Here is a 12,911-nt window from a genome sequence, read left to right on the forward strand (position 1 = left end):
AGACAAGTAGCTACTCTAAGAGAGCTGGACAGGGTCGTAGAAGGTCCTTAACCCATCAGCAAGACCGATATCTCCTCCTTTGATCAAGGAGGAACAGGATGAGCACTGCCAGAGCCCTACAAAATGACCTCCAGCAGGCTACTGGTGTGAATGTCTCTGACCAGTCAGAAACAGACTTTATGAGGGTGGCTGAGGGCCAGACATCCTCTAGTGGGCCCTGTGCTCACTGCCCGCCACCGTGGCGCTCAAATGGCATTTGCCATTAAACACCAGAATTGGCAGGTCCGCCACTGGCGCCCTGTGCTTTTCGCAGATAAGAGCAGGTTCACCCCGAGCACATGTGACAGACGTGAAAGGGTCTGGAGAAGCCATGAAGAATATTATGCTGCCTGTATACTCATTCAACATGACAGGTTTGGTGGTGGGTCAGTGATCTCTACAGGCTAGACAATGGTACCCTGACTGCCATTAGGTATCAGGATGAAATCCTTGGACCCACTGTCTGAAACCTATGCTTGTGCAGTGGGTCCTGGGTTCCTTCTAGTGCACGACAATGCTTGGCCTCATGTGCGAGTATGCAGCCAGTTCCTGGACGATGAAGGAATTGACACCACTGAATAGCCCCCGCTCTCACCTGACCTAAATCCAATAGAACACTTCTGGGACATTGTGTTTTGGTCCATCCTACGCCGCCAGGTGTGTGCACCTCAGTCTTTTCAGGAGCTCAGTAATGCCCTGGTCCAGATCTGGGATGAAATAACCCCAGGACACAATCTGTCATCTCATTAGGAGCATGACCCGGCATTGTCAGGCATGCATACAAGCATTTGGGGGTCAAACTACCGAGTACAAGTCGGAGTTGCTGCAATAAAATTTCAGCAAAATGGACTAGCCTGCTGCATCATTTTTTCACTTTGATTTTTGAGGTGTCTTTGAATTCAGCCCTCTGTAGGTTAATCATTTTAATTTCCCTCAAATATTGTGGCAACCTTTCGTCAGTATAGATATACAGCATGATATTTTTCCCCGTTAAGATCTGATGTATTTTCAAACTGTTCCTTTCATTTTTTTGAGCAGTGTATTTGATGTTCATGTACATCTTTCTCTAAAAGGATTGTACAATCTGCATTGCTGTGGTTCCCAGACTGGCCTTCCAGCATATGAAGCCAAGGAAGTACAGGTGTATCTCATAAAATTAGAATATCTTCAAAAAAAAAAAAAAAAAAAAAAAAAAGGTAATTTCAGTAATTCAATAAGTGAAACTCTTCTATTTTATATAGATGCGTTATACACAGAGGGATACATTTCAAGCATTTTTTTTTTATTCTGATGATTATGACCTACAGCTAGTGACAACCCAAAATTCTGTATCTCAGAAAAGTTGAATATAACATAAAACCAATTAAAAAAAAAAAAAAAGGATTTTTAAAACAGAAATGTTGGCTTCCAAAAAGCATGTCCATGTACAGTATTGTATGCACTCAATACTTGGTCAGGGCTCCTTTTGCATGAATTAATGTGGGGCGGTATGGAGGTGATTGGCCTCTGGCACTGCTGAGGTGTTATGGACATCTAGGTTGCTGTGATAGCGGCCTTCAGCTTGTCTGTTTTGTTGGGTCTGGCGTCTCATCTTTCTCTTCATAATACCCCACAGATTCTGTATGGGGTTTAGATCAGGTGAGTTTGCTGGCCAATAAAGCACATACCATGGCCGTTAAACCAGGTATTGGTACTTTTGGCAGCACTTCATGCTTCCCCCTGCTGACCAGCTTTATGGAGATGCGATGATATAAAGATTATTTTCCAGCGGGACTTAGCACCTGCCCACACTGCCAAAAGTACCAACACCTGGTTTATTGATCATAGTATCACTGTTTAGGTCAGGCAAGTTTGCTGGCCAGTCAATCCCCATAGAGAATCTGTGGGGTATTGTCGAGAGGGAGATACACCAGACTAGAGCTGCACGATTCTGGCCAAAATTAGAATCACGATTTTTTTGCTTGGAATAAAGATCACGATTCTCTGTGTAACATCTTTTACATTATAAAAAAAATTGGGATAACTTTACGGTTTTGTTTTATTTTTTTTATTAATTAAAGTGTATTAATTGCGTTTGAAAGACTGCTGCGCAAATACAGTGTGACATAAAAATTTACAACAATCACCATTTTATTCTGCAGGGTCTCTGCTAAAAAAAAAAAAATATATAAATGTTTGGGGGTTCTAACTACTTTTCTAGGAAAAATAAACTGATTTAACTTGCAAGCAACAAGTGTAGGAAAAAGGTTTAGTCTTTAAGAGGTTAAACTTCCTTCCTCCGGCATTTGTGTTTGCAGTTCAGTGGGAGACTAATGCTGATAGGCTTTTGCGGGAGGCTCTTTTTTTTTTTTTTTTTTTTTGACAGCTGCTCCCTCATAGCTATGTAAAGAATCGAGCAAGTGTCATGTTAAGATTGTCAGGGGGAGTGAATCGCGATCTCGATTCTGTTCCGATTAATCGTGCAGCTCTACACCAGACCCAACAATGCAGACCAGCTGAAGGCTGCTATTACAGCAACCTGGGCTTCCATAACACCTCAGCAGTGCCACAAGCTAATTACATCAATGCCATGCTGCATTGATACAGTAACCCATGCGGAGTTCTGGCCACAAAATCGGCATAGTGGATTTTGGGCCATCTGCTTGCTTTTCGTCACCTGAAAAATAAATGGATAGTTACAATTTTTTTTTTTTTGTTTACTTACCTTGTTATTGAAGAAAAATATACTCACCTTTCTTCCACTTCCTCCCTCTGTGGCCACGGCCCGCTCCGTCACTTCCTCTTTGCATTGATTCCTGGGAGCTGAACTTCATCGCTCCCAGGAATCAATGCGCCTGCACCGGCCCCGCTCGTCAGTTCCGGTGCGGACGTGTCATTCCCTTCTAAACAGCTTCTGGGCATGCCCAGGAACTGTGGAGGGATGACGCGCCCGCACCGGAGATGGCAGTGCTGGAGAAGAAATTTTAAAAGGTAAGTATTTCTTCTAAAAAGGTAAGTGTGACCCGGGACAGTACAGAGGATATCCATTGTGGAATTTACTAGCCCTGACTGTCCCGGGGGTATTTTTATTGAAAAAACTTTTTCGTGGCCGGAACTCCGCTTTAAAAGAAAGAAAAGCATGAAATATATCACTCTACGTGTAACACATCTATATAAAATATACGAGTTTCACTTTTTAAATTAGGGTAATTGCAAAGGCAGATTTTTATTTTTTATTTTATCTTAATGCATTGGGATAAAAAAAAAAAAAAACCTGTGTGCAGCAGCTCCCCTCAGCCCCCCTCAGCCCCCTAATACTTACCTGAGCCCATCTTTATCCAGCGATGTAGCAGGAGTGTCTAAGCTGCCTGGGACTCCCCTCATTGGCCGAGAGAACAGTGCGGTACGATTGGTTCCTGCTGCTATCAAAATCATTCAGCCAATCAGAAGAGAGGATGCACACAGGGAACTGTGACCCCTCAACAAGCTGCTTCCTGTGGGGACACTCAACAGGAGGAAGGGACCTGAGAAGGGGAGGATACGGGCTGTTCGGGGCAAAACCGAATTGCATAGAGCAGGTAAGTATAATTACATTAGGTTTTTTTGTTTTTTAAACAAGACTTTACAATAAGTTTAATTTCTTAAAATAAATTAATTTTTTGATGATATTCCAATTTAGAGTGGCCCCATTTACTTGAATAGGTGCCGATTGGCAAGCGGTAGCACCCACCAAAAGCAACGGGGGCTTAATTCCTGCTGCAGCATGTGTACACCTTTGGCTGCTGCCTCATCAGCAGCTAAAGGGGGCAAGGTTTGGGGGCAGTAAAACCACAACCCAACTGCAAAGTTTTACCACCGATCCAACTTTACATGTGAACGAGCCCTAAGGGTGCCGCTGCCGAATGCAACTAAGAGCTCATTCACAAGTGCAGTAGGCACTGGAGCGCCTCTGAAAAGCAATCCAATTGTGTTGGACAGGTGGTGAGGCAATAGGTTGTCTCCTCACCACCTGATTTAAACCCAGGAGTGCTGTGCAATGCACGCAATTGCAAAAAGATAGTATGGCAATGAAAGGTTTAACTTAAGCTGTGAGGAGGCGACACTGTGCTCGTTATCTTTGACTTCTCTCATGTTGTTCAAGTAGATCTCCACCTCCATAAGGTTGTCTACCCCTGTACTAGTCCTTCTTTGATTTCCTTCAAACAGAGTAAACATAAATAAAATAAAAATGTAAATCCTACATAAGCTAGCTTATTTATGATAATGTGAAAATTAGGGAGAGAAGTCCAGTCATAACTGGTTTTCTTTAATCACCGACTCCAGTCAACAAGTAAATCAGTTGACAGCTAATGGTATCCATAAACCACAAAGGCATTCTAAAGTCAAACAACTACTAACTCTACTTAATCCACCATAACCTTAACTCTACAAGGCCCTCATACAAAAATGCTGCATCAACCCTCCTGTCACGCATTTCTCTTACCTATCTCTTGGCCTAGGCACCAGTGAGTTTGCAATGATCTGACCTGAACATTCACACAGATTAGCAGGAATAGGGACATATAAAGCAAAGCCGGACAAATCCCAGGAGCCAGGCAGCCAATGATCCTTAACAAAATGACAGCTGGGGCCTAACCTTTCTGCTTCTTTTCTTGCAGTTCATGTAGATTTCTCCTAAAAACAAAAATCCTGCTGGCACCTGAATTCCCCATTAATTATACACCCCTGATTTAAAACAGTGGGTGGACAACGTTTTACTAAACCCAGGAGCCGGCATTTACTAGATCTGGTCTCCCACAGTACACAGAACATGGAAATGCAATAGTTTTAGTAAAAAATAAACTGCTGAATACCTTTTCCCATCAGTAGCATATACACCAGGTAGGTAGACTGTTTTAGTCTAGCTGGTGTGGATGACAACTAGAAGCCCAGGCATGTAGTGTGTGCGTCTTCACTACCAGGAGTAGGTTACAACAAATCCAGGTCAAGTAGATTGCACATCTATCCTCCATGGAGTGGAAAACCACCAAAAGCCCAGCGCTGGTAGCCTCTGTATCTATCCTGCCTGAGGTCCACCAGAAGCCTTGTGGTAGACCTTAAGTGCAGCCTGGAGTGAATATCAAAAGCCCAAGTGTGTAGGCTGTATCTATCTTCCAAGCCCGCCGCTGTTAGCCATTGGGACATTCTATTGCATCTCTACCCAGATCTGGCATTTGGGCCCATCCACCGCTATATGACCTCTGGGAGGACCATCTGTCTCTACAGCCCTCCTCTGTGTTGATACACCTTGACCCTTGGATCTCATTGGAACCTTACAAGACCCCGTTGGAACTTTATGGAAAACCTCTGGAGCATTACCTCCTCCGGCCCACTCATACAGATCTGGATGCCACATCGGCCTACTCCATTGGCATTCTCTCTGAAACTCGTGAGGGGGGAAAGTGCGGGACTCCTCCCGCGTCTCTTGGCAGTCAAGCTCCATCTACATACACCATCCTACAGCTACTCCTTTGTATTTAATCTGCTGTGACTCCCTTGTCGCCTTCTACAGCTACTTGGAAATCAATACTCTCCATCTGTATACCCCTGAAGAAAGGCACTCGCCTGAAACGCGTCGGGTTGGAGGATTTCCTCATCTTTCATCATATACCCTCACAGTATATGTGCAATTTAATGTTATACACATGGCTTCATATCCATGCAACTTTATCAATGTTTTTACACTATTGTAAAATGTTGTCTGTTCTTATCTTTTGTATAGATTGATCTCATGATCCATTTTATCCTGTTATAAATAAATGTATACGTTTTACTCTTTGTGATTGCCTTTAAAGTCCCAATTTTTTGTCTTGCTATATCCTCCAAGCCATGAACAAAAGAATTTATGTCTATCCTCCATGGAACGCAAAAAAAAAAAAGCAGAAACAGGTAGGTGGGCAGGTAGAGGTTGTTTATTTGACCAGGAGTGAGAAACCACCAGAAGCCCAAGGCAGGTAAGCTGTGTGTCTATCCTCCATGCAGAGAGGGGGCAACTGCAGCAAGTCCCATCAAGCCCCTCCCCTGCATGGAGTAGACACCAAAAGCCCAGGTTAGGTAGCCTCTGTATCTATCCTCCAATAAGTGAGCACCAGAAGCCCATGGCAGATAGGCGAAAGTTCAGGGTAAGTAGCCTCTGTCTCAATCCAGCATTGAGAAACTGCTCTCCCCCCCCCCCCCCCCCCAACTGCAGATTGAACAACAGAAGCTCAGGGTAGGTAGGCTGTGCATCTATGCTCTATGGAGTGAGCAGAAGCCCAGGGCAGGAAGGCTTTGTGGCTATCTTCCATGGAGTGGATACTAGCAGGTAGCCTCTGTATCTATTCTGCCTGAAATCCACCAGAAGCCTGTGGGCAGGTAGGCCCTGCATATCCAGCTTGGAGTGAATACCAAAATCCCAAGCATATAGGCTGTGTGTCTATCCAGTGGATGAGTACCAAAAGCCAAGACAGGTAGAATATATGTCTATCCTCCATTCTCCTTGGACTGAAGAACCATTAGAGGCCCAGGACAGGCAGATTTAGGTCTTTACAAGCAGGAGTGGGTGACCACCAGAAGCCCAGGTCAGATATGCCGTGTCTGCTCCATGGAGGGGATACAATGCTCAGGGTAGGTAGCCTCTGTAGCTTTGCTCCATGGAGTAAACAGAGGCCCAGGGAAGGCAGTGGGGTCTATCCTCTGTGCAGTGTAATCATGAAAAAACAATAGAAGCCCATAGCAGGTAGGCGGAGTTTATATCCTCCATGGAGTGAAAACCAGATGTTCAGGGTAGGTAGCCTCTGGATCTACGCAGCATTAAGTAAACAGAGGCCTAACCCCCCCCCTCCCCACTGGCTTTTCCTCCAGCCTCCGGTTTATTCCCCCAGCTTCTCCTCACCTATTCTAGATACCTGCCTCTCTCCCCCTTCCCCTCCCGTCCTATTCCCCCCGCCTCTCTCCCCCCCTCCTCCTTCCGTCTTATTCCCGTGGCCCCTCTTTCCCCCCCTTCCGTCTTAGTCCCCCGGCCCCTCTTCCCCCCCCTCCCTAGTCCCCCGGCCCCTCTTCCCCCCTCCCTAGTCCCCCTGCCCCTCTTCCATCTTAGTCCCCCGTCCCCTCTTCCCCTCCCCCCGTGTTAGTCCCCCAGCCCCTGTTCCCCCTCCCCCCCGTCTTATTCCCCCCCTCCCGTCTTAGTCCCCTGGCCCCTCCCCCCCATCCCCTCTTCCCCTCCTCCCGTCTTATTCCCCCGGCCCCTCTTCCCCTCCTCCCGTCTTATTCCCCCGGCCCCTCTTCCAGTCTTATTCCCCCGGCCTCTCTCTCCCCTGTCTTATTCCCCCAGCCTCTCTCCTCCAGGCTGTACCCCCCTCATGTCTTAGTCCTCCAAGCTGTAACCCCCTCATGTCTTAGTCCTCCAGGCTGTACCCCCCTCACGTCTTAGTCCTCCAGGCTGTACCCCCCTCACGTCTTAGTCCTCCAGGCTGTACCCCCCTCACGTCTTAGTCCTCCAGGCTGTACCTCCCATCATGTCTTAGTCCTCCAGGCTGTACCCCCCCCATCATGTCTTAGTCCTCCAGGCTGTACCCCCCCCCCATCATGTCTTAGTCCTCCAGGCTGTACCCCCCCCCCATCATGTCTTAGTCCTCCAGGCTGTACCCCCCCCATCATGTCTTAGTCCTCCAGGCTGTACCCCCCCCCATCATGTCTTAGTCCTCCAGGCTGTACCCCCCCCCCCATCATGTCTTAGTCCTCCAGGCTGTACCCCCCCCCCCCATCATGTCTTAGTCCTCCAGGCTGTACCCCCCCATCATGTCTTAGTCCTCCAGGCTGTACCCCCCCCCCATCATGTCTTAGTCCTCCAGGCTGTACCCCCCCCCCATCATGTCTTAGTCCTCCAGGCTGTACCCCCCCATCATGTCTTAGTCCTCCAGGCTGTACCCCCCCATCATGTCTTAGTCCTCCAGGCTGTACCCCCCTCATATCTTAGTCCTCCAGGCTGTACCCCCCTCATATCTTAGTCCTCCAGGCTGTACCCCCCTCATATCTTAGTCCTCCAGGCTGTACCCCCCTCATATCTTAGTCCTCCAGGCTGTAACCCCTCATGTCTTAGTCCTCCAGGCTGTACCCCCCTCATGTCTTAGTCCTCCAGGCTGTACCCCCCTCATGTCTTAGTCCTCCAGGCTGTACCCCCCTCATGTCTTAGTCCTCCAGGCTGTACCCCCCTCATGTCTTAGTCCTCCAGGCTGTACCCCCCTCATGTCTTAGTCCTCCAGGCTGTACCCCCCTCATGTCTTAGTCCTCCAGGCTGTACCCCCCTCATGTCTTAGTTCTCCATGCTGTACCCCCCTCACGTCTTAGTCCTCCAGGCTGTACCCCCCTCATGTCTTAGTCCTCCAGGCTGTACCCCCCTCATGTCTTAGTCCTCCAGGCTGTACCCCCCTCATGTCTTAGTCCTCCAGGCTGTACCCCCCTCATGTCTTAGTTCTCCATGCTGTACCCCCCTCACGTCTTAGTCCTCCAGGCTGTACCCCCCTCATGTCTTAGTCCTCCAGGCTGTACCCCCCTCATGTCTTAGTCCTCCAGGCTGTACCCCCCTCATGTCTTAGTCCTCCAGGCTGTACCCCCTTTCCCCCTCAGTCTTATTCCCCCAGGCTTTACTCCCTCCCCCCCTCTGTCTTATTCCTCCAGTCTATCCTCCCTGGAGTAGCCAGCAGAGGCTGAGGGTAGATAGGTATGGTGTCGCTATCCTGGCTGTGGTGTGCGGTGATACAGTGAGGCCTGGCCTATGTCAGGAAGGACTGTAGTGTTGCCAGGCATTGGAGTAAAGGCCGGGTTGCGGTGAGGCCGGCAGGGATTAGCAGACATCTCCAGGCCTGGGCAGGATTAGAATTAGCCAGCAGCGGCCAGTGCAATGGTCAGAGGGGAGCCTCGTACCTGTGATCCGGCCAGCGGGCTCGGCGACCCCCCCCGGCTTAGTCCTCCGGCTCCGCTCTCGCTTCCCCTGGCACCGGAAGTCCGCTCTAGGAAGTGTCCGCCGTCCTGAAGAAGAAGTAAGGCGTTGCCCGGAATTAGTCGGCCGAGTTTACCTTTCGAGGGGGCGTGCCTACCACATACGGAGGAGACGGCGGCAGGGACGGCGGGATGTGTAGTCGTCTGCGGGCTGAAGAGCGCCACTGCGTTCGGGCCTAGGAACTACACTTCCCGAGAGTCTATGCGCGGCCTCCGCCTGTCATAACAAACATGCGGCTTGTCAAATAGGGAGCGGAAGTCAGAGAGATAGAGCGGAGCTGGCGGCCAATAGGCGGCGGGGGTGTGGGCGGCTGGCAGAGGATTGGCCAACGGATGGCAACATGTGGGCTCTATGGGAAAAGCAGTGCTGAGGCAGGGAGGCTGAGCCTGCAGTCAGCTGGAGGGAGGAGGAGGCGGCACAGCATCTGCAGGAGCTAGGGTATGTACTGCTGAGCGGGTACTAACTGATGAACTATAGGAGGGGAGGGGGCGCCATATACACCTGTCATCTCTATATACTGACCCATCCGTCTTCATTACTACCCTGGTTTCCATGGTGATCACATCACAAGCCTTGCAACAGCACGACCTGTGCGCTAGTGTTCTACATCTCCATTTACTCATCTCACCTCCACATCCTACATAGCTGGCAAATCACTGACCACATACCTGACACTGGCACCTACTACCATAGGCCCCACACCACTATACTATCTACTATATTCCTCTACTACTACACCTAGTACACAACAACTTTCATTCACAACTATACACCCAAAGCAGAATTCACCACACATCCAAAAATGGAATATATTGCAGCTTACCAATCCAGAGATGTGGTGGCTGCATTTGTTTTCTTTTTTTTTAGTCTTTCTTCCCTCTGTTTTCACCTGGTGATCTGGCCAGTAACACACCCCCTGTGGCCGCACTCTGTAGGAAGAAGCACAGGAGGCACAGCAGTATTTTTCAGTCTGGGTAGTGTTAAATTGGCCGTAAATTAGCCAGTTCAGCAGGGATCAGCCACTTTTCAGTTCAGGTTTGAGCACTGTGGTTGTAGACAAGTCAATCTACTGATCAACATCTGTAAAGCTGCTCTGTTAGGCTCCTTTCACACACTCAGTCCGTCAGACGGAGTCCGTTTTTCTCAGCGGGGATCGATCCGCCGATCCCCCGCTGAGCAGGAGGATGACAGCTGTGTCTCCGCTCTGTGTGCGGAGACACAGCTGTCAGTTTCCCATGCCCATGCATCTCTATGGGGGAAATCAGATGGGAGCGGACCATCGGCCCGTTCTCATCCGATCCAGATTTCCAGGGTTTCCATCCGTCCAGATTTGACGGATCGGATGTCAGTGGACATGTCTCCGCTGACATCCGATGCCCCATAGAGATACATGGGGGGACCGTTCAGATCCGCCAAAAAAACTGACAGGCGGATCTGAACGGTCCGCCTGTGTGAAAGGGGCCTTAGGGTCCTTTCACACGGCCGCTCCGCTGCTTTAGTCCGCTGCGGGACTTTTTTTTTTCACGGAGCGGATGACATTTGTGTCATCCGCTCCGTGTGCCCGCATATCATCCTATCCGTTTGCGGATGATATGCGGACATAATGTAAGTATATGGCACTGCGGATGTCAGCGGATGACACCGCTGACATCCGATTTTCCTTCCTTTCCGTTTTTTACACAGAAGAAAAAATGGGGTTCTGTTCCATTCGAAAAAACGGAACAGAACTGAAAGGAGGAAAATCGGATGTCAGCGGATGGTATTCCGCTGACATTCGCAGTGCCATTCACTTACATTATGTCCGCAAATCATCCGCAAAAAAATAGGATGATTTGCGGACACATGGAGCGGCCGTGTGAAAGGACCCTTAGGTTTTCCCTGTGTGATCAGCACTGCTGGCTATAGCCTGCAGCACTGATTAGTGTATTCTGATGGCGGAGGAAGTCTTCCCACTGTTAGAATACAGTGATTCACCAGGGAGCATTCTCCCTTCCTCCAATGTGTGGATGGGGGAATCTGGTCATTTTTTTCCATTTAGCCCGCTATTTGAACATAAACAAAAAAAACAAAAATGAATCATGCATAGGCTGCCCTAGATGTGCTAGCGGATTGAAATACACTAACACATTGAAGCCAAGCTCTAGCTCACACTTTATAAGCAGTTAGTGGACAGTTATTTTCCTTTTTAGAGAAAAAGGTTTTACATACCATAAATAAAAGATGATCATTGTAAACACGCCTGCCAATGGTAAATAGTTTCTCTCATCCCCGTAACTGCTACATCTGCAGCGCAGCTTGTTATGATGAAAAACAAACTAACAGTCCATTCACACTGAAGCGGCACGACTTAGGGGGCGACCTGTGAAATCGCGTGCAGCGCAACTTCGGCACAACTTGCACGGACTTCATAAAATGAATGTCTATGCAAGTCGCTCCAGGTCGCCCCGAAGTAGTACAGGACCCTTTTTCTAAGTCGGAGCGACTTGTGTCGCTGCTATTAGAACCGTTCCTGTACTACACTATGGACCGCGACAGTGCACGACTTGTCAGTCTGACCAAGTCGTATTAGTGTGAATGGACTCTTACTGGCTACATCACCAGGGGAAAATAAAGAGAAGAAAGCCTAAAAAAAGAAAACAAATGCAGCCAACGCATCTAAGAACTGGGAAGCTGCAATATAGTAAATGTTTGCTTTTGGGTTGAATGCTGCTTTAAGCGCAAAAAAGAATTAAAAAAATAAAACTCTAGTGACCCTTCATGTCTCTATTCAGTAGTCCAAATATACGTCTAAAAAGAAGAGTTAATTTTCCCCTCGGATAAAACTGATCCCTGTCTAATAAATGACTCAGTCAATAAGCAATTAGGTGTTAAATCTGTGCCCATAAATGGCCACCAACTTTACTTCTGAAAAAAAAGAAAGTAAAGTTGGTCCTCATGTATGGGTATAGATTTTAATATGTATATATATATATATATATATATATATATATATATATATATATATATATATATATATATATATATATATATATATATATATATATATTTACAAAATGTTTGCCCATACAGGAGGGCCAGCTTTGTTTCTATGACATCATCAGCATAATAATAAAATATGTGTGTGTGTGTGTGTGTGTGTATATGTATATGTGTGTGTGTGTGTGTATATATATATATATATATATATATATATAATTATTTTTATATAGAAACAAAGTTGGTCCTCAGTCATGGGCATAGATCTTCATATATTGATCTCTTATATTAGATAGATATATATATATATATATATATATATATCTATCTATCACACTGTATGTATAATCTATTCCCATAAGGCTACATTCACACCTGAGCGTAGCGTTTTTCGCGCGTTTTTTACCGCGATTTTACCGCGATTTTTGCGGCGTTTTTTACCGCGATTTTACCGCGATTTTTACCGCGATTTTTGTGCAGGCGTTTTTAGATTGAATAGAGATCAATGGAAAACGCCTGTAATCTGCCCAAAAAGAAGCTCATGTACTTTTTTGAGCGTTGGGCGTTTTGTATACAGCGTCAAAACGCTCAGATGTGAACAGGGGCCATTGAAATGAATAGGATTTGTCTTGTTGGGCGTTTTGAGAGCTGATCCTAGAGCAGAAAAACGCCCCAAAACGCCTAGATGTGAACGGAGCCTAAAAGAGGACTTTGTGTTTCTATGAAGAAACACACCCTGTTTATAAAGGATAAATATATTTTGTAAACAAGGATATCTTCAATTTGTAAATCTAGATTTTCCCTGGATTGAGTAACTTCTTTTCTAAGTCACTGATGCAAGGAAAAAAACCCAATGCTGCCAAAATGAGAGAATGTAAATGAATGTTTGTGCTTGGTA

At 47.0% G+C, this 12,911-nt stretch overlaps 2 protein-coding genes across 2 annotated transcripts in view; one reads left to right on the top strand and one right to left on the bottom strand.

The window, feature by feature from the left end:
• Positions 1-9,199, bottom strand: part of PDCD10 (programmed cell death 10) — a 73,605-nt gene extending 64,406 nt beyond the window's left edge. The window contains exon 1 of the mRNA XM_082251292.1: positions 8,962-9,199. The gene's annotated coding sequence lies outside the window, so the exon portion shown is untranslated. The remainder of the gene's footprint in view (positions 1-8,961) is intronic.
• Positions 9,200-9,335: 136 nt separating this feature from the next.
• Positions 9,336-12,911, top strand: part of SERPINI1 (serpin family I member 1) — a 110,278-nt gene continuing 106,702 nt past the window's right edge. Inside the window, exon 1 of the mRNA XM_082251291.1 lies at positions 9,336-9,475. The gene's annotated coding sequence lies outside the window, so the exon portion shown is untranslated. The remainder of the gene's footprint in view (positions 9,476-12,911) is intronic.

This window comes from Pelophylax lessonae (genome assembly GCF_965119305.1).
Source record: "Pelophylax lessonae genome assembly, chromosome: 3".
NCBI lineage: Eukaryota > Metazoa > Chordata > Amphibia > Anura > Ranidae > Pelophylax > Pelophylax lessonae.